This window comes from Agelaius tricolor, unplaced genomic scaffold (assembly GCF_023055355.1).
Source record: "Agelaius tricolor isolate 1412-34295 unplaced genomic scaffold, bAgeTri1.0.p SCAF_2, whole genome shotgun sequence".
NCBI classification, from domain to species: domain Eukaryota; kingdom Metazoa; phylum Chordata; class Aves; order Passeriformes; family Icteridae; genus Agelaius; species Agelaius tricolor.
The window spans coordinates 7,018,846-7,038,761 of NW_027269262.1; positions in this window are offsets into that span (position 1 = coordinate 7,018,846).

The following is a 19,916-nucleotide window of genomic DNA, read 5'->3' on the forward strand; positions in this document are numbered from 1 at the left end:
TTCATTTCCCTCTCCCATATTCACTCCAGATGTCTTGAACTGTCCAAAACTGTTTCATGTTAGTAGAATTTGTAGGGTTATTCTGGCATTCACACTGCTCCCATCTGCTTCAATATTTTCAGGAAAGATCAACTTTCTTCTGCAACTGTTAAAGAATATGGGCAAGAGTTTATGGTTTTAAAACATCTATTATTAATGGTAGATGTTTTGCTTGTACCTTGTACAGTAAGAATAATTGAATATTGCCATATCAGGCTTTCACTTTTTCCTCTTGGAGAGATGCTGGAGTGACAAACCAGAGGAACTGGATGATAACCCATAGAGAACATATTGCAACAGCAGTAAACACCCCATGACGCTGCATCAGCATGCAAGAACCTCGCTGTGAAAAGCCCCACTGAACACGAGGTGGTGGAGACTATGGGAGAGACCCTGCAGTGCTCCATTCAGTCCCAAACACCTTGTTTCTGGACCAAGGGGATCTGGGGACATCCACTCTCTTGCAGCTCACATGGTGGACATGAAAATCAAAGTGCAAGAGGGATTGTAGGAAGGGAGAAACCAGGGCAGGGATATACCCCTGACTCCTCTTAATGTGACATTAGCATATGCTTGGATCCATATAGCTCCAGAGGGTCCAAGATGACCTGGCCAGCAAAATCTGTGGTGTAGTCAGTCTTGAGTGAAAATTCCCAGTGTTGGACAAATAGTGTATCAAAAATGTTACTGACACACCCACCAGAGCTAGACAGCATCAGATACATTTGCTTCTACCCCAGAAAGACTTCAACCTTGAACCTTTCTGCTCAATCCTCTGCATTGCTTGACAACAAACAGTAAAATTTCTAATCATGGGAATACTGTTTCAAACAAACTAAACAAGTTGAGTTTAACTCCTAAAATTCTAAGCTGAGGTATATTTGCATTTCCAGAGGTTTGGTAATAAATATGATGCGTTTTACTGAACATGTCCAGGATGAAGCTGGGAAGCAAAAGGGATCCTAGCACTCAGGATATTTCTAGATGAAAAGTATTTGCATAAGCATTATGAAACTTTGGTAACATTTCTGCCCATCCTTAATCTTCTTGCAAGTGTAGGTGTGTTATCTAATAAATTTAAAGATGTACAATCTTTCTAATACAAGTAAGCTGCTTGGAAAACTGTTATTCCAGGAAAGATAATTAAAAGAAAAATTCCAGGTCCTTTTTTTTTAATCTGAAGTTTCAGTGATGTGAATTGCTAACTATGTCTGAGAATACAAAGGTATCCACAAACCTTTCTTACCCTTCTTACTTCTACAAGAGTTGAGGTGATTCGTAACCTCACTCTCTTGAGTCAAAAGTTGTCCTATGAATGATATTGCTTTGGAGTTTTTGAAGAGGAAAGAGAGAAGGAAAATACCCAGACAGCATTATTTAAAATAAAATATGATAAATGGTGCATCTCCTTCCTCAAATATATACTAAATAGGTCCCTTCAGAGTAAATAGTCTTAGCCATTTTCCATGATGCTAAAAATGGAGGTTTCAGCTCTTCTTTCTGACTAAGTAGGAAATAATAACTGACAAGAATGCCAATGCAAGTTGAAAGCAAATTAATCCAGCCATGTTTTGCTATGAACAATGTTGCTGCACTCCTATGATAAACCCAACCAGGAGCAAAATTTGGCTTGCTCTATCTTCCCCCTCCAAATGTCTCACTCTGACCATACAACTGTTCTATTTTCTGGTTAAACATTACATGGAGTGTGTTCATTTCTGCTTCAGCTAATTTAGCTATGCTAAATGCAAATGCTTCCTGTACTTATGAATACAATCTGTTCATAGTGAATAGTTTTGAAGATTTGGATGAGTTAAAACAGCAACAGTATCCATGTGGGACCAATCTTCCCTGGACAACTCTTATGCTTTGATTCATAAATTCTTTCCATAAGAAATATCTGTGGAAAATCTCCAACACATCCAGAAATGTACAATTCAGTTGCTTGAGTTATTATGGGTTCTTAATATTTACTGCTTCTCCCTTTATTTCTCGTCCTTGTAACACATTGGCTCTTGGGTTCACATGAGACCCCTTTAATGTTTATTTTCCATTATTATAGAATGCGTATTTAATAACTGCAACAACATCCGTTGTTAGTACCAGCATACAAATCTATTAAAAAGCAACTTCCAGCTCTAAAATATGAAATCTGCATCTGATGGGTGTCTTAAGGCGCCTCCTCACCTGCTGTTACCATTCTGCATGTTTGACTTACAGTGTGGAATTAACACCTAGTTTGGGTTATGAAAAAAGGCATACCATTCTCTGGTGTACAATACAGAATTTAAAGAAATCTTGAAAAAACGTTTAGCTTTGTGAGATGTAGGGGTGACAGTGGTGGAAGCACAATGGAAAATCTGCAAGTGAACTTCTAAGGCCTGTGGCATTCACAATCCACAAAAGATGAAGCAGAAAAGCAAAGAGGGGGATTATGGCTGCTAGGATGCCAGAATGTGCCCAGTTTGCCACAGATATCAGAAGCTGAAAGACTTATTTCCTCTTCAAGAGTTCATTTTGGAAGCAAGAGCCCTGTACTCAATTGCCTGGAGTGCAGAGCTTGAACATACCTGGGTGATTCTCTTCTCATCTCTAGCAATTTGTCATGGATCTCTGCCAAAGGAGTTTAGCTCTTTATACCAGATTTTGCAGACTCCTCAGGAAGTCCCTGTTCATCCAGCAGTACCAGGTGTTACTTTAACATGAGAAGGAGTTCTCTTGTAGTTGAGTCTATTTTTATCAATCCTCCCTGTGATAGGGTCCCATCAATGGAGTCTAATGTTTTCCTAAATTGAAATTTATATTAATGATAAGAACTTCAGGCAAAACTTGGCAAATTGCAGCTAGCCAAGAAGTTAGAAGAAGAAACTAGTACTTCTGGTCCACATGGGTCCAGGAATAAAGTTTTTAGTTCCTGGTGACACTGCTTGTCAGTCAAAGAAAAGAGGAAAAATTTAAGACCCTTTCATAAAGCATTTGACTTCTCACATTTGCATTTGACTTCTCACATTTGCATTTGACAGACTCCAGTTGACACAGCATTTCCTTGATCTTTTTTATTTTCTGTCTTCTTCAAATGGTGTCTCTTCCTCATGATTCCAATGCTCAAGACTCAGGCAGGTTCAGGGGTATAAGTAACTGTTGAAGGTCTCATTTCTGAGCAGCGTTTCTCTCATTCCTTGTATAATTCTTGACTGGCCATTCCACTCCAGGTTAGACCAATAACTGCAAACACCATCAGATTTCTCACCTCCCAGACCAAGACAAGACCATAGCTCAATCTTCTTCTCAGTAGGAATGCTGTGGCAGCAGAATTCTTTGGGTAAGCGTTCTGTGGCTCTCTTTTAAAAAACAAATTAGTCATATGCAGAGTATGTCTAGAGTGGAGAAAAGCCAAAGATAGAAGTCCTTTTACAGACCCAGTTATGCCAGCTGAAGATGATGATCTTCACAGCTGCCTCTCACCCTTGCCAGAGGTTACAGCAAGCTGACCTGCTAGGGAGCGAGTGTGCTTCAGGTAAAATGAGTGAAGTTGGCTGAAAATGTTTAAATATTTAGTCTTTGTTCACTCAGGTTCTGTTCTGACATGAACAGGTTTAAGTGGTCCCCATGAAGCTGAGCCACAGGTCTGAGGGGACAGTAACTCTAATGTGGGTAATAAGTCTCCAGTATAAAGAGGGATATTTGTAGTAACCTTTTCAGCAGGCAGTATGCAAGACAGAATGTATTTCCATAGTTCTGCACTAACATAAATACTCCCTACCATCAGTATTGTTCTTTCCATTCCCTCACTGGATTATCCTAACAGTTTAAGCAACTTCACGACATTTGCAGGCCTGGGCCTCCTGAGAGACTTACACCACCCCAATATCTGCTGGAGGGACAACACATCAGGACAATAAGCAATCCAGGAGGTTTCTAGAGAGCATGAATGACAAGAGCCAATGACAAGAAATTTTCTGCTGCTCATGCCCACCAACAAGGAGAGACTGATTGGAAATGTGAAGATCAAGGTCGAGGTCAGCCTTGGCTGAAAAGATTATGAGATGGGAGAGTTCAAGATCCTGAGGGCAGAGAGGAGGGCAAAAATCATGCTCAAAACACAGGAGAGCAGACTTTGGCCTCTTTGAAAATCTTCTTGAAGAGTCCCATGAGATAAGGGATTGGAGGGAAGAGAGGCCTAGGAAAGCTGAATAATATTAAAGGATCATCTATCTCCTCCAAGATCAAAAGAGGTCCATCCCAACAATTTCAAAAAATGTCAGGATGAAAGAATAGCTCTAGACCAACTTAAGCACAAAAACTAAGCCTACAGAGGGTGGAGGATAAACTGGGAGGAATATGGAGACAATTTCTGAGCACCCAGAAACAAAGTTAGTTACACTGAAGCCTAAATGTTACTGAATCTGGCGAAGGATACCAAAGACAAAGACAACAAGAAGGCCTCCTATAAGTGCATGTGTGACAAAAGGAAGGCTAGGGAAAATGTGAGCCTATTATTCAGCAAGACTGGGGACCTGGTGACAGGATATGGAAAAGGCCAAAGTACTGAACACTGCCTTTCTCTGGTAGCAGGACTGGCCTTCAGGGATCCCAGGTCCTAGAGACTGTGGAGAAAGGCTGGAACAAGCAAAACACACTCTTAGCAAAGGAGAATCAGGTCAGAGAATACTTAAGGAAACTAGACATATGAACTGTTCCACTGACTGATTCTAAATAGTCACTGTACTGTTTAGCACAGTACTAGTAGCTTGGATTTCAAGGGCAAAGGAAACTGTTAAGAAATGTCAAAGTTTACCTTCCATTAAGCTTGCCAGTTTGTAAACATGAAAGAAAACACACGTGGCATTTGACTGTGCCCTGATACTTGATGATCAGTCCAAGCAAAAGGCAGGTATGACAAGTGTTCTCATTTAAGTTGTAGTCATTACCTCATACTTCATCCCTTCTGTTGATAGCAACCTTGTCTCACAGCCAAACAACAACAACCAGAATGAGCATAAACAAAATCGATCATTCTCCTTCTTATAGTACAAAAACATACATAATAAAACCCATCAATTCCCACAGAGATGCACTTTAAAACAGTTAAGTTGCCACTACAAAAGAGACATAAAACAAAAATAGGCTAATAGCGTATAAAGGTATTCTGTTGAGATGTTGGAAGTTGTAAATGGGTTGGTTTGGCTTTTTGAGTTACAGTTTGCAGACACATCTCTACAAGACTATCATTGTGAGTTACTGTTGTGTATGTTTAATGGATTTTTCTCCTCCCTGCTACTGCAGGTTCCTAGTCTGGAGTTTTGTTTCTTGCCAGATCTAATCAGCTAATGCTATGTTTTACAATATTTACTTGTTAGCTACTAAATTTTGGATTCTCAGGCCAAGGAATGAAGGGAGTGAATGCTACGCATTTGATTATGTTAAAACTGTCTCTATTTTCATCTGTTTGTGCTAGAGATATATTTGCCTTGTGAAAGTCAAGAGGCTTACACTTCTCCTGCATCTCAGATAAATATTTTATATCCTTATTTGGATGCAATTTAAAGTATAGCTGACTGTGTTGTCTTAACTTTACATACTAATGCTTTCTTAGTAGCTCTTACACAGCTTCTATTAGCCTTTAGCCACTCCAGGGTCCTATCTTAAAACACTCTTTCAGGTAAATAAACAGTATTGAATGCCAATGCATGTGAATTCTTCCTCACCCACTGACTATCTTAATTGATAGGGACATTATAAAAAAATCTGAAACACCACCTTTGAACAGATCCTGTTTTTATTATTATTTTTTAATTCTCTGCCACCCCTGTGGAATATATGGCTACAGCCTTATAGGATCTATGAACAGTTTAGTGATAAGCATCTTTCTTTTTCATCAAACCAGATGTTCAGTGACACCAAGAAAGTGAATTAGTAAGGTATCTTTGCTATGGCTCAGCTTAAATACTCCTAAAAGGAAGCTCTCAAAATGCAATCACTGACCTGAACTAAGATTTGGGATAGCACAGGGATGAACATCAGACACAGTAATCTTCTGTGTAAGTTCCTGCAGAGAGGTCACAAGATCATGCTTAATTTGAGAAAGACAATTTGTTTTGCACCATAAATTTAAATAAATAAAACCTACATAACCAAAAGCAGTTCAGTGACACCATCTCTGTTTAACAATGCCACTACCAAAGAAAACAGAGAAAGTCTGATTTGTAGTTTTATGAGAAGTATGAAAATCTATAAAGTCAATAAACAGAGCTTTTGTGTGGTACAAGGGACCGCTGGAAAAATTAATGTGCAGGTAGAGGATGAAATTTCTGCCAGGAATCAAGCAGCTTTTAGCCTAGCCTGCAGATGAGCAGCACAGCGATAGTTTGATGTGGTTTTACTGGAGTAACCAAAGACAGCACTGTGAAACTTATATCCATCTTAGAGCCTGGGTTTCTCTTTGTACTGCTTGTCTCTCAGAAGCACGTATTAAAGTACCGCAAAATGCAACACATGACACCGATCAGCTTCAAACATCTGTTGTGTAGCACATGGAAAAGCACGCTACAGAATTTCTAAGGAAAGCTGCCTTGTAAATTCACAGGAAAGCTTTACTGCTTCTCTTCTCTAGGGAATTCAATGAAAACCAAAATTTTTAAAATTAGGAAAAGTCTGTGTGGAAAGCAGGGAATGGCAGAACTTTGCACACACACATACACACAGACAGAGACACACAATTCCCTGCCCCATGCCCTCTATAACACAGGAGTATTTACATTCCATGGCAAACAGCAACAGCAACCAGCTGCCTTTCCCACTGCCCCATCAATCACCCGACAGAGCCTGACGAGGGTATTTCAATGACTGCTTTGCGAACACAGAAGCCAGGAGCGCTCCCCAGCTCTTTGCTGCTCTCGCTGTCGGTGGCTGTCAGGGCATACAGACAAAGCGTGGCCCTGCACCAGCTCCTCCCAGCGAGCCTCGCTGCCCAGACCCCACGGGAGGCGATTCGGGCAGGGCTGGGAGCGGCGGTGCTGGAGCTGGCTGAGCTGCGGCCGTGGGCGCTGGCAGCGAGCTGCAGCTCTACTACGGGCTTCACCAGTCAGGGGGTCGAGTTACAGCGTGATTCGGATGTGTGGGGCAAAGCAGACCCAGGGGATGGTGTAAGCCGGCTAAGACGGGAAAGGTGATCGGCCTTGTCACCGCTACAAATTGAAACCATGATGTAAGGGGAGCAGGGACGGCTGCATTATTAATCAATGACAAGGTAGCATCTGCCGAGCAGACAAACCCCACCAGTCAAAGTCACGCTCTCTGCCGGCCTTATCGCTCGAGGTAAACCAGCCAGAGGGTATAATCCCTTCTGACATTGCATCCCTGCTCAGATTCCAGGGCAGGCCCTAAACACAAGCAGAACAGATGACAGTTCTGGGCAGCCGGTGTTTCTCAAAGGAGCTTGATAGAACATCTACAAATCCCCAGCTCGCGGAGGCCGGCCGGGCCGATGGCAGCGCAGCTGGGCCAGGGCTGATCTCGGCCAGAGCCAGCGCTCCCCACTGGCCGTGCCGCTCCCCGCCTGCCACCCTCTGAATCCACACCAGTTTCTCTGATGTCTGAACTAAACTTTTATACCCGTACCATGTGTAATGCAGCAATTTATTTCCTGATAAGCATTTGATCTTTATATAACTGCAGACGAGAGAGGAGGAGAAAAAAACCCCTCATCCGAAATAGCTTTATAGATGAGTCGTCTCATTGTCTAACAAGCTTTTCATTGTTTTTAATTTTCATTTCTCTCCATGGTTCAGGGCACTTTGAAAAAAAAATAAAATCTATTCAGTAGTTTCCCACTCATAATTCAAGGAAGAGAGTCATGTATTATAATAGAGATAATTAGCTTTGACTGAAAATAATAAGCTTGGCACCAAATATCCCCCACTACTGCACAGAATAACCATTTATTGTCTTATATACTCTCCATCATGCCTAATTACTGCAACAGTAATTACTAACCTGTTGAAAGAACAAAAGAAAATGCAACTAGCTCTGCACTGAAATAAGGAGAACATTGCTGATTCTAATAGGAAGCTCTTGGTTGCCCTCTCTTAGAACACACTCACCATTTAGACCCTTTATCAACACATTTGCCTGTAAGCTCCAGAAAAGGGAACACATCCACAAATAGTCTGATTATAGTTGTTAGGTCCTACCCATTTAAGCCAAATTCTCTTCCTTTGGACTGCAGGAATGGCACTGATGTTTGGATTTCTGGGAAGTTAAGAAGGCAGTGCCTGTCCCAGGCTGTGTGCTGCAACATTCAGACTTCCATATGCTGGACAGATTTGCTTACCTACTCTTCTGACCCACCAAACCTCTCCCTGGCTGTTATTCTGTCTTGTCTCAACAGAAAGGCTACCGATCATGCCAAAGAAAGAAAATTAACAAACACAGCCCTTTTTGTTCAATGAATAACATGTGCTTACAGGGCTTGAAGTATAATTTTATCTGCAGAAATCTGTGTTCATTATAGCATTTCTCCCTAGTTCCACTACATCCCACTGTTGCTTCTGGTTAAATTCAGTCTTGGAGCTTCACCTGTGACAGCTGAGTATGCCTTGGAAAAAAGGCTTGCAGCAAGCAGCAGCACCAACCCCTTTTGGTGCTCAAGGTCATAAAAGAATCAATATTTGGGAGAGTGTGTACAGCCACCTAAGAAAGTAGAGGGAAGTGTCATTAGTGTCCTTATGTTCTGTTCCATTCAGGTCCCTGAATGGGAGCTATCCCTCTCTCTGTATTTGTCAAAGAGACTTGAAGAAAACTGGTGCCTTCCAGATACCATCAATACTTTTCAAAATCCAGACTGCCACAGTTGTTATGCTCATTGAATTCAGGAACTGGAACAAAGCCACACAACATATGTGAGTATTCACAGCTAATCAACCCAGCTGAAATTTTAGATACTGAATATTCTCTGGGAAACTGTTCGCAATCAATCCACAAATGTAAACAACACAACCTCCCACCTCCAAAACCCCCAACAAGCTATAAAGTAATTCACAGCATAAATACAACCAAAAAATACAACCTAGAAAACCTCTGAAACAGGAATCTGAAGCACTCAACAAGCATGATTTACACACGGACTCAAATAATGAGACTGGTTTAACTCAGAAGAAGTTGGGGGCTTTTTTTGAGTTCTTGATGGTTTTGCCCCCTGCATTTTGAAGCATCACAATTTCAGAGCTCTTCAGCAGAATCAAGGGGACTAAAAATTGCCTTTTTTCCCCCCTCAAATTTCAATTGTTTGGTTTTTTTTTTCCTTAGTCCCACAATCCCAGATGGTAGAAGCTTCAAGGAAAATGCAACAAAGACTCCAAGAATTGTGTTTTCTTCTTCCACTGGCTATGCACTGCTAGAAGGCATTCAAATAACTGGAAGGACACTCCCAAAATTATAGGAATACCAACAAATGCAGAAGCCATAACACCTGATTATCCCACTGAGAGAGAGAGGGGCATGATGTATTTTTAAAATAAAGGGAAGATTTCATAGTCTAATGCCTGTGTCATTGGTGGGTTTGGTATAGTAGAACAGGATAAAGTCACCAATGTTTTTTACAGCCTTTACTTGGCTACAAACACCACATCAATATACTTTTAATAAAAATACACACATTTTTCCTCCCTCAAACCCCACTACCTAAATGTAATTTGACACCAAGTTTTAAGATGCCATCAGTGAATTTAAGAGATACTTATAGCAGGATTAGAGCATTGCAGCTACTTAAGTTGTAAATGAGAATTTAAAATACCACTAATATTTTCTTGATGAAACATCTCATCATTACCTAACAGTTAAGAGATACCAAAAAAAATTATGGCATTTACCATTTAGAATAATACAGATTCAAGACAAGGCAACAAAAGCCGATTAAGTTCCATTTTTTCCAGCATTAAAATTTTCTGTCATGGACTCATTTTGCATGTCACCATATATTTCCCCTAGTACCTGAAAAAAAAGAAAAAAACATAATAGCTTCAAGGAGGTTATTCAAAAATTTTCAGTTTTCCCATCTTCCTGATTAATTTTGTGTTTAACCACTTGACTGTATTTCTCAGTTGTTTTTCAAGCCACCCTCCTCTGCAATGCCCAATACATTATCTAATGGGATCCAAAAAGAAAAAAAAATAAAAACTAAAACCCCCCCTGAACAATTGTAAGTTATAGGCATTGCTCCAGCCAGAGAATGTTTCTATGGGCTTGCAAAGACAACAGGTTTTTCATATGTGTAGGATTTATATGGTGTGACTCGGTACTCTTCCGGAAGCTTGCTTTCACACACTCCAACCTTGTTTGCTTTATCCTGCATGAGTCACAGTGAAAAAGCACACTTGGGAAAAATATCCAAAGAAAACATGAGCAAACTAGTTAGCTGGAAGTAGGACAGGCCTGTGCCAAAACCAGAGATTCAAACATATCTGAATTTTGAGAATACAAACTTTAACTTCATATGTATTCCCCATGTCTACAGTAGGTCTCAGAAGATTAATTTGTGTAATTAGTTCTACTTGTAATTATGCTGTTTGGTCACTAGTGCCTTTTGGCTGTTTGGATGCTTTCAGGAAAGGAAGTTGTTTCTGGAGACAAAGAAAAATGGACCATAATTCATTCTGTTTGGAATTGCTGCTTTCCTTACTAACAAATATTTCTTTAAGCACTTTGAAAAATCTCACCACCCTGAGTCCCAGACATACTCAAAAGACATCAGAAAAATTATTCTGACCTACCTCTATGCACATATAAATCTAACTTTTAATTGAACAGACTCTGCATGACCCAAGATGATAAACTTATAAAAAACCTTCAGTTTTGCATGCATCCAAACTTTTGGTCAAATCTAAAAAAAAAAGAGATACAAAATACAGATTTTGCTTTCAATGCAAGTGCTCTCTGCATCTGATGGTCTTTTGCCTGAATTTTCTCTTCAAGACTCATACCAGTATCTCTGTTAAAAATCTTACAGTGGCTCTTTTTAGAATAGGTGGGTTATCTGATTATCTGATGCAAACACATTTTTTACAGTCATTCTATTTTATAGCATGAGCCACATACACAGAGTATGTTATAAACTTCTTCTTATACAGAAAGGACTGATATCTTTCCAGTCTGAGCAGAATTTTTGACTTCATCACAAATTGTCCTTTCCCCTTTAGATGTCTTCATTAAGGATATAGGCTTGGCTGCCAAGAGAAACACATTACAAAGAACTTCTCCAAGTTATAAATGCCTATACAGCTGATTCAACAGGACATATAGACCTGGGTATCGAGAATAATGCACACATCCTTACAGGTAGAAATGGAAGTTCTCACATTCTAAGTTAGTACAGATCCTTTTTTAGAATTTTTTTTGTATCTAGGCTCTTCATTTATTTTGGAATGTCTTTAAAATTTCACCCTCTTCTGGCTTTACAACATACCCCACATGAATAATGTAATGACTGGACATGTCTCCAGCATTTTATGTGCGTTCTTTTACAAAAACTTCAAATGTGGTCAGAGGTATTGTAAAACTCTCTGAACAAAGCCATCAGCTGGACTGGAACTTAGTCATAATAAATAAAAAAAAAAAACAAAAACAAAAAAAACCACCAAAAAACCAAAAAACCCCAAAATGAATTAATATTGCCTCTGTGAAATTCTCTGGCATGTACAAGTAGTTCTCTACAGTCTTTCGCTACCAGGTAGATCCTCTCACTATGTGTAATTTGGCTTTGACAAAGCTTGGGTGTTGTTTGGCCACCCGATCTATACTAACTCACTCTCTTACTCTGCTGTAGGAAAGGTCAAATATCAGTGTCCTTGGTCAGGAATTCAGACTGGTGCATCTTTCTTTACTTAATGCTGCAGCCTGACCAACGTCTTTTGCTTTAAGTGCTGGTGTTTTTAAGCCAAAACCTGAATAGGAACTGATCAGTATGCAATGAAACAATGCCATCCCATCAGTTTCTCCAAAGAGCAGCATACAGGTTTCTTCCATTCTGCTCTGTTTTAACCACAAAGTATTGAAATTTTTGCTGGAAGCACCAAAGGAAAACAATTGTTGCTAGAAATACTCAGCCCACATATTTACTGGATTATGAAAACGCTACCTCTGCTGTAATCCACACAGGATTCACAGGCTCCTTCTTCCTCCAAGCACTGCAATCATCTCATCCTACGTTCTGTTGCAGTCTCTTTTTGCCAGATAGGTCTACTTAGCCAAAATCTTGAAATCATTGCTTGCTCCTTGGCACCAAAAGCAACTCCCACACAGAATGCCCCAGAGCTTAATGTCAAGATTATATAGATATAACAAGGTCTTTACATTTCCCTGCTCTAAACAATACCACTGTAGTCTGACACAAGGACAAGGGTTTCCATTGTCCCCTGTGAAGAACATTTAATGCTATCCCTTTCTCCTCCAAATGAGAAATCATGTGTTGCTTGATGTCTGACTGGTCATGCCCTAAAGCAAACACATCTTCCTCGATTAATGCATCTGTATCAGCCAAGAAAGCCTGGCTCCTGTCACTGGCACTCCTTGACTTCCAAGTGTCCTGAATGAATCATCCTTCTTATTTCACATCTTATGGTTCTGCAGCTCCTTCAGCTTTAGCTGTCAGTTCAGACATAAGGTCAGCTCTGCACAAAATGACCTGTGTCCATCAAGTTCACTGACAGACTTTAAAAACTCACATATCTGGGTCCTTTTCTCAGTTACCAACTAATTTTCGCATTTATGGGTTTGCCTCATCTAAACCAGATAACAAACCACCCCCCGCAAAAATCACTGTCCAGAGTGTAACATCTGATTACAAGGCTGTAAGTTTCCACAGTTCAGTGTACACAGTGTCTTTGTTTGAAGCCTGGGCTGCTGTGGCACAGAAAGGGAATTAATACCTCTTTTCCCATGACAGAGTGGTTGCTTCAGGCTACACTAAACACAGCTGAGTAGTGTAGCTTGCAATGAATAAATAACTTCAGTGCTGCCAGTCCTATAATTTTCCCATATAGAAACATTCCAGGAAAACTGTTGTTTATCTCCTACATACCTCCAAGATGGTATTTGTATCACAGTTGTGCCAGAATATCCCAGTTATACACCAATGGGCCCTGTTGCTCCACAGACATTTTTACAGTTACATGAAGGGTAGTTGGATTTAGAATCTTAATAGATACTAAGAACTAACTGCATAAAGGAAGCATGAAGCAGAGAGAAGGATTCTGTGACCCAGAAGTGAGGGAGCTATAGATGGTTTGCTGCACAAGATGTATCACTTTTACATAGGGATCCTTAAAACCAAAGTTTCTGGAGCTAGATATTATGTGTTCAGAGTTCTTGAAAACTCAGATCTGTTATAATAACAGGGATAAAAATTTAGTCTACGTCTCTCTGTCAGTGGGTCTTAAGCTCCAGCATGTCTAAAGCTTCCTGAAAACAAAAATTCTGAGTCCAAGACATGTAAATATGTTGGAAAACTTTTCAACAAGATCAGCAGACTCAGATGAAATCAGCTAAAATTCCCATGCACAGCTTCTGGCCAGAATGTTGCCCACCTTGCCTTAGCTGTATTTGCTTCCCTGTACTTTCATGATGTAGGTGAAAGGGAACAAAGCATGTGCTATGGCCTCCTTTCCTGCCACCTCACCACCTTTTCCAAGTTTCATTCAGAGAGGGAATACCACTATATCCAGCAGAAACAGGACCACATGCCTGGAGAGACAGCAGCCTGAAGCACAGCCCACCTTCTGTCTGTGCCCGTACCTGTCGTGCGCTAATCCAGAGCCCACCCAGAAGTCTCTTGATGAAACCACTTTAACCCCAAACCCTGCCTGTCCCTTTCTGAGCCAAGCATAAAATCCTGGCTTCAAAAAGGGCATGTTCCTCCGGTGAATGCAAGAGAACAGCTTCAGCAAATAGGTCCATCTGGAACTGAGAAAGCTGAAACATTGTTTTTGTACTTTCTTGATCTCCAGAGTATCTAGGACTTCTGATGCACCAAGAAATAAACTTGGCATTTTAAGCAGTCTTTTAACCCACTGGCTAGATGGGATGGGGTGGGGTGGGTAAAGGGGGTCAAAATGGAAGCTGCCTAATGACAAAATCTGTGAGCTCTGACCTTCTGTCTGAAGATGAAAGCTGAGTTGGATGACTTTTCTATAGATGGCATTAAGGCAGCTTTTAAGGCTACTCTGTTGAACTCTTGGTTGCACTTTGGTATTGTAAACAACTGCAGAGGGGGAGTTAAGTGAGTGGAAGTCCAAAAAAGTAAGAAGCGTTTTCAACAGTGGAGAATATTGATCGTAGTGACAAACCATTTATGCCCTGAAGGGCCATCAGCTGTCACTATTCCCCTGGCTCCAGAGCCATATTTAGGTGTCTAATATGAGTTAATTAACATATTCATTAATAGGTGGGTGGAGCAGTGTCAGTCTCAACAGATAGGGAACACTGACATCAAAATAGACTAATTAACATAATTTGAACCTGTCTAAACTCACAATTGATAGCAAACACAGAAACTGCAGCATCATGGCAGACAACTGGCATAAAATCTATTCCATTTGATGTGCTTCCAATGCGTGGCCAGAAACAAGCAAGTAATATTACCTGACGTGGTCAGTTAATGAATAATTGGCAGATAGGAACAGCAGATAATCGATGAAAGGCTTATTCCATTTTGAACTCACAGTCCCCTGAAACAGTTTAAATGTTATCTAAGGCAGTTCTGGATGATCTTTATATCCTCAGAAGCATCTATGGATAGCTCATGGCAATGCTTTTCACAGGCTTAATACATATTATGTAACACTGCGTCACTTGAATCAACTTCAGGTTTTCTGCATTCAATCTTTTCCTCATGTGATTAGAAAAAAATGAATAGTTCCAATTCACATTTTCATACCATTTGTTAATTCAGAGGCAAAAAGCTGAAATTCAGTTGTAGACATGGCCTAAATTCAGAGAGACTCCAATCAGAGAGATTCCAAGTACTCAGCTCAAGAGACAGATCCACCTCTTTCATGCTGCTGAGCTCCCAATTGACTGATACATGCCCAAGGAACAGCAGGTCTTACTAGATAATTTTATTACAGCAGATACTGCATGATTTGATCTTGGAAGTCCAGTGTAAGGATGAGCACTTAAAAATAATTAAAAAAAAAATTTAACAATTACAGAATTTGGCCAAAACTAGCAATTAAAAAAGCTGCTAGCATTGGATATTGTGAGGGAGCAGTGCAAAGGAAAAGAGAGAGAAAATGGGTCTAAAGTGAGATCCTAGCAAACAGGAATGAAATCTCACTTGCTGGCATGCACTTCAGTAAACAGGTTGCATACTATACTCTGCTTCCCCACCACACTCCAATTCAAACGCAGCTCACATACGGAGTGTGAATGTTCTTGTTCAAATCCCATAAGGTTCTTATTTCCTTTGCTTATTGACAAAACAGTAAAAACACTGTGTTGAACAATTTTGCTACAAGAAAACAGCAGTTTGTCAGAACGACCATATAAGGCATCCCTCAACTGAAAAAACCACAATGTTATTAGGCAGTGGAATGTAACAGACAAGTTCATTATATGGATACTGAGAGATTTCATTATTTTCTCTTAAAAGGTAGCATTTATACAAGTTATACAGTATTACAGGCATATGAAAATTACTTAAAAAGGAAGCAGAGAATGATGTTGAGAGGTTAAGTGGGGTATTCCCCTTTATCTACTCAGACAATATAAAGCAAGCTGATACTCAAGGAAACTGAAAGGCAGTGAATTTACCAAGAACAAAAGGAATTTTTTTATTCAGTGCACGATAAATAAGCTAGGAAACCTGCAGTCTTGAGACATTATTAAAGCCAATATCTTATCAAGATTGAAAATGAGATTTTTGTATATGCACACAATAGGAAATTGGCAGTAGCTCAGAGAGGTAGGTTCTTTTGAAAATTTCTGACAAGACCTAGAAGCTAAAGTTCCACCTTCGAAACTCATTTAAGCACACAGCAATTACACCAGCTTGAATGAACCCTGCTTTTGTAATTGTCTTCATCATTCAAGGCTGCACTGGTGCTAAGAGCCTCTTAACTCAAACTCACCCTACTCTTGTCTGGCCTCTCCAAGTGGCAAACCAGCCTTGCATTCGTCTGCTCCTGGTTTCCTGTGAAGCCATAATTTGTGGTGACTACACCTGTTGCAGCCTCAGGGGGCATGACCAAGGTGGTTGTTCACTGGTAAATTCTACTCCAAGATACAAGTTCTAGACTCCTATAGAAGCCAGAAAAAAACCTGTGGTTGAAGACAGAACTTGGCCTCTCACATGCACTGGCAGTTGGCTCTGCATGTATGAAAGGCTTTAAAGGCCATTCTAGATTCCTGCTTTCATTTTTAAACTACTTTGACAGAGAAGGGCAAAATATTACCTTGCACAAAATTACCATAAAGTGAGATGAAACATGAATTAGGTACGAAATTCAGCAAGTAACAAATTCAGCCAATGAGTGTAGCATGGATTGTTGCAAAGTATATGCAAATGTATGCTGAGCTCATCAGGCAGTTTCATCTAGTGACGGGTATCTATTCCAGTAAAGTATTCACAAAACTGTTACTTATGCTTATCCCATTTATAAAATACCCAAACACTTAGGACAATTCATTTCTCTGCCCAAGGACAGCAGACTCCTTATTTAGAAGCATCCCTTTGCCACTAACCTACTGTCTGTTGCCACTGTGCTGGGTACCCTCAAACTCTCCTCTTTACTTTGTGTGAATAGACTTTCCCTAGCAGAGGAGAGCTTGCTTTAGTCTGTCACGAATTCAATTTTCTGCCTCTGCTCTAAGTAGCAGAATCCAAAGCTGTAGTGAAGCCTCTTGTTTTAGCTACTTGTAAACATTTAACTGCTTCTTGGGCTAAAGGGCACACAGAGAATGACAGCCAGTGGCCAGAGGATGTGTGTTTAAGGTTCTGTTCTTGCTCCACTAAAGGTTGTTTATGTAAATTTGAAAAAGATAACAAATGTACCAATTCATCTAAGCAATGCCTAAATAGCATGTTAGAATTGGTAAAAAGCTAACAATTCAAAGCCTTTTACAGAATGGAGGAGAATCTGAAATTCAGTCTGTGATGAGATCCTGACTTGGACAAAGCTTTGAGGTTGATGTATGTTTTCTCCTGCAGCAAGATCCCTAACAAAGCCAAAACAAATTTCAACTGGGAAAAAAAAGCAGCAGCATATTTTTTGAAATTACAAACTATAAAAGTTTTTTTAAACAGAGAAAACTCACAGCAACTTATTTATCTCCCCATAGCCAGTCTATTGTGCACATACAGGCAGGTCCTTGTTTACACTTAATGCTGGGACTTGCACTTTTCCAGACCTAGGATTTCATAATGGGAGCTCAGAGTGCAGTATCCCTAGAGAATACTGTTAAGTTCACTACTTGCCTGAATCAGTATCATGTAGTTAGGGTCAAACAAAACATGCCCGTGTGCTGTTGCTGCAGGAATGGATGTGTATTCCCTTGCAATTGGTCATAAAAGAACTTGCTTTCCTATTACAGAGCCTCCTATCCAGAAATAGGAAGTGGTTTCTTGCTGTAACCACTGATTCCCTCTGAAACATCAGCTGGGTCAAAAGGGAAGTGTTTAAGGATAGTAATAAAAAAGCCCCTCTCCCTCATCTTTTTTTGTACCATAATTTTTGTCTAAGGAGAGGAAATTACCTTTATTCCTCCATACTCATTACAGTAAGTTCACAACCATATGTGAAGTGTATCTTTGGTTCTTCCCTCATACAGTTTACAGAGATAAAAAGAAAACTCATCTTCACAAAAAGGTAGAAATAGCAGTAAGATGACAGAGATGCTCGTCTAAGAGCAATAGTTTGGGGTCGCCTTCTCACCACCAAAAAGCGAATTGTCACTGAACTTACAGAAAGAATTAGTCCACACAGCTAAATGTACTATCAGTTTCCATTGGAGCACTATGAACAGTAACTTTTTTGTAGACAACTCCAATGCAAAGAAAATTCTCTAATCATCTCTTGAACAACTAGAAAAATGGAGTTTATTTACCCAGTTAAGAAGCCACTGGCTCTGCTAAAGTCAAAGCTGAGATGTATCTCTTTGTGCTGAGAGGGCTGGGGGCCTTTTCTCTGTGTGACTCTAGAAAATGGATTAATGCTACTTATCGGTATCCCGGTGCTTTTAATGGGTTTGATCAACTGATGTTTATGCATTGCTTTGAGGATGTAAATATTCTTATGAAAGTTTATATCCATATCTTTTGGCAGACTATTTTCAGCACTGAGATCACTTCAAAACAGCTATATGACATTCAATGCAACAAGGCTAAAGAAAAGTCAATGTGATTATCTGCTGAGTGTACATGTAAGGATAGTAAGTGGTTTAGATGTAGGTATTTATGAGACAGATCCCTGTTTTCTGCTAAGAATTACAATGTTTTGGCAAAACATGGAGATTTGCCAGAAAGGATAGCAGCAATATGTATTGTTTGGCATTTTTATAATTTGCCTCCCACCCCCAAAACATGCTTGTCTTGACTGACTAACCTCTAATCTGCATTTATATTGTTGTATCTTTATCTATTATGCATTACATGCACACAAAGCCAAGTCTCTGATCACACAGAGATGCTATTTAGAGTACACAAAACTTCCCTGGAGGGTTTCCATTTAGAGAAAGAAGCAGATTATCATAAGTCTCATGCAATGGTAAAAATACAAAAGGCTCAGCTATTTCCACTGCAGAGTATCAATGTCATTCATGTGTCCCTATTTTAATATATTCAAGTACAGCAGCAGTCCTCCATGAAGAACTGGGAACAGGTTTCCAAGAACATCAGGTAGGAAATAGCTTTTGTTCTCTCTCCTGCTGTTGTCCAATTTATACTTCAGGAAAGAACTTCAGACCAAAATTTACCATAGTCTGTTATTCAACTCACCTGCAGTTACTACAATTAGTGACTTCAGAAGGTTACATGCTGTCTTTCATTTTCAGCATGCTTGGTCTACACAGAGGCATAAAAAGCAGGCAATGTAATCAAACAATACCGTAATAATTGTACAGAGCAAAACAAAGGGGAGAAACGCTATTAAAGCGAAAAAAAAAGTAAAAACTCATTTTTTCCATGTAAACTCATGCTGCTTACCAATGTCCCTCACAACAGAACAGCAAATCATAACTAAACGCAGGTAACAGAGTCATGCTGAAGCACTTGGGCTTTGGCAAGGGATGGGCAGCAGAAGGGAAATATGTGTGGGTGAGAGTTTCTGAACACTGCTGGGTCTCATCCTTTGACACAATGTTGGGTCATTTGTGGGAACACACTTGGACTTTGGGTTCTCCCTGCAGACTAGATGGGAGCCACTCCAAGGGGAGCTTGTTCCAGTAAGGGCTCAAGGACATCTGATATAGCCAGCTGGAGGCCCAGCTCTTGAGACTGCAGGGTTGAAATTCATTCCTCTGGGACTCCATTAGTACCCCTGGCATAACATCAAAGATATTTCTTATGGAAAAACAAAAACCAAAAAAAACCAAACCAAACCAAACCAAAAAATGAAAAAAAACCCCAAAAAAACCTCAAACCAAAAAAAAAAAAAAAAAAAAGAGTTAACTTGTTTGCCTTAATAGCCTTAAAAGATATACCACACTAGCCTTCTCCTTTGCATTTTCATTGGGTGCTGCTTGCTTTTCTTCACCGAGGTTGCATTCACTTAGACATGAAGTGTCAAACTGGTCCTCTCCTATAACAGATTCATAAGATGATGAGTAAATAAGCATATTCATTGATCTCTATTGGTCAGACTCTTACCAAAAGAGGTTACCAGGCATGC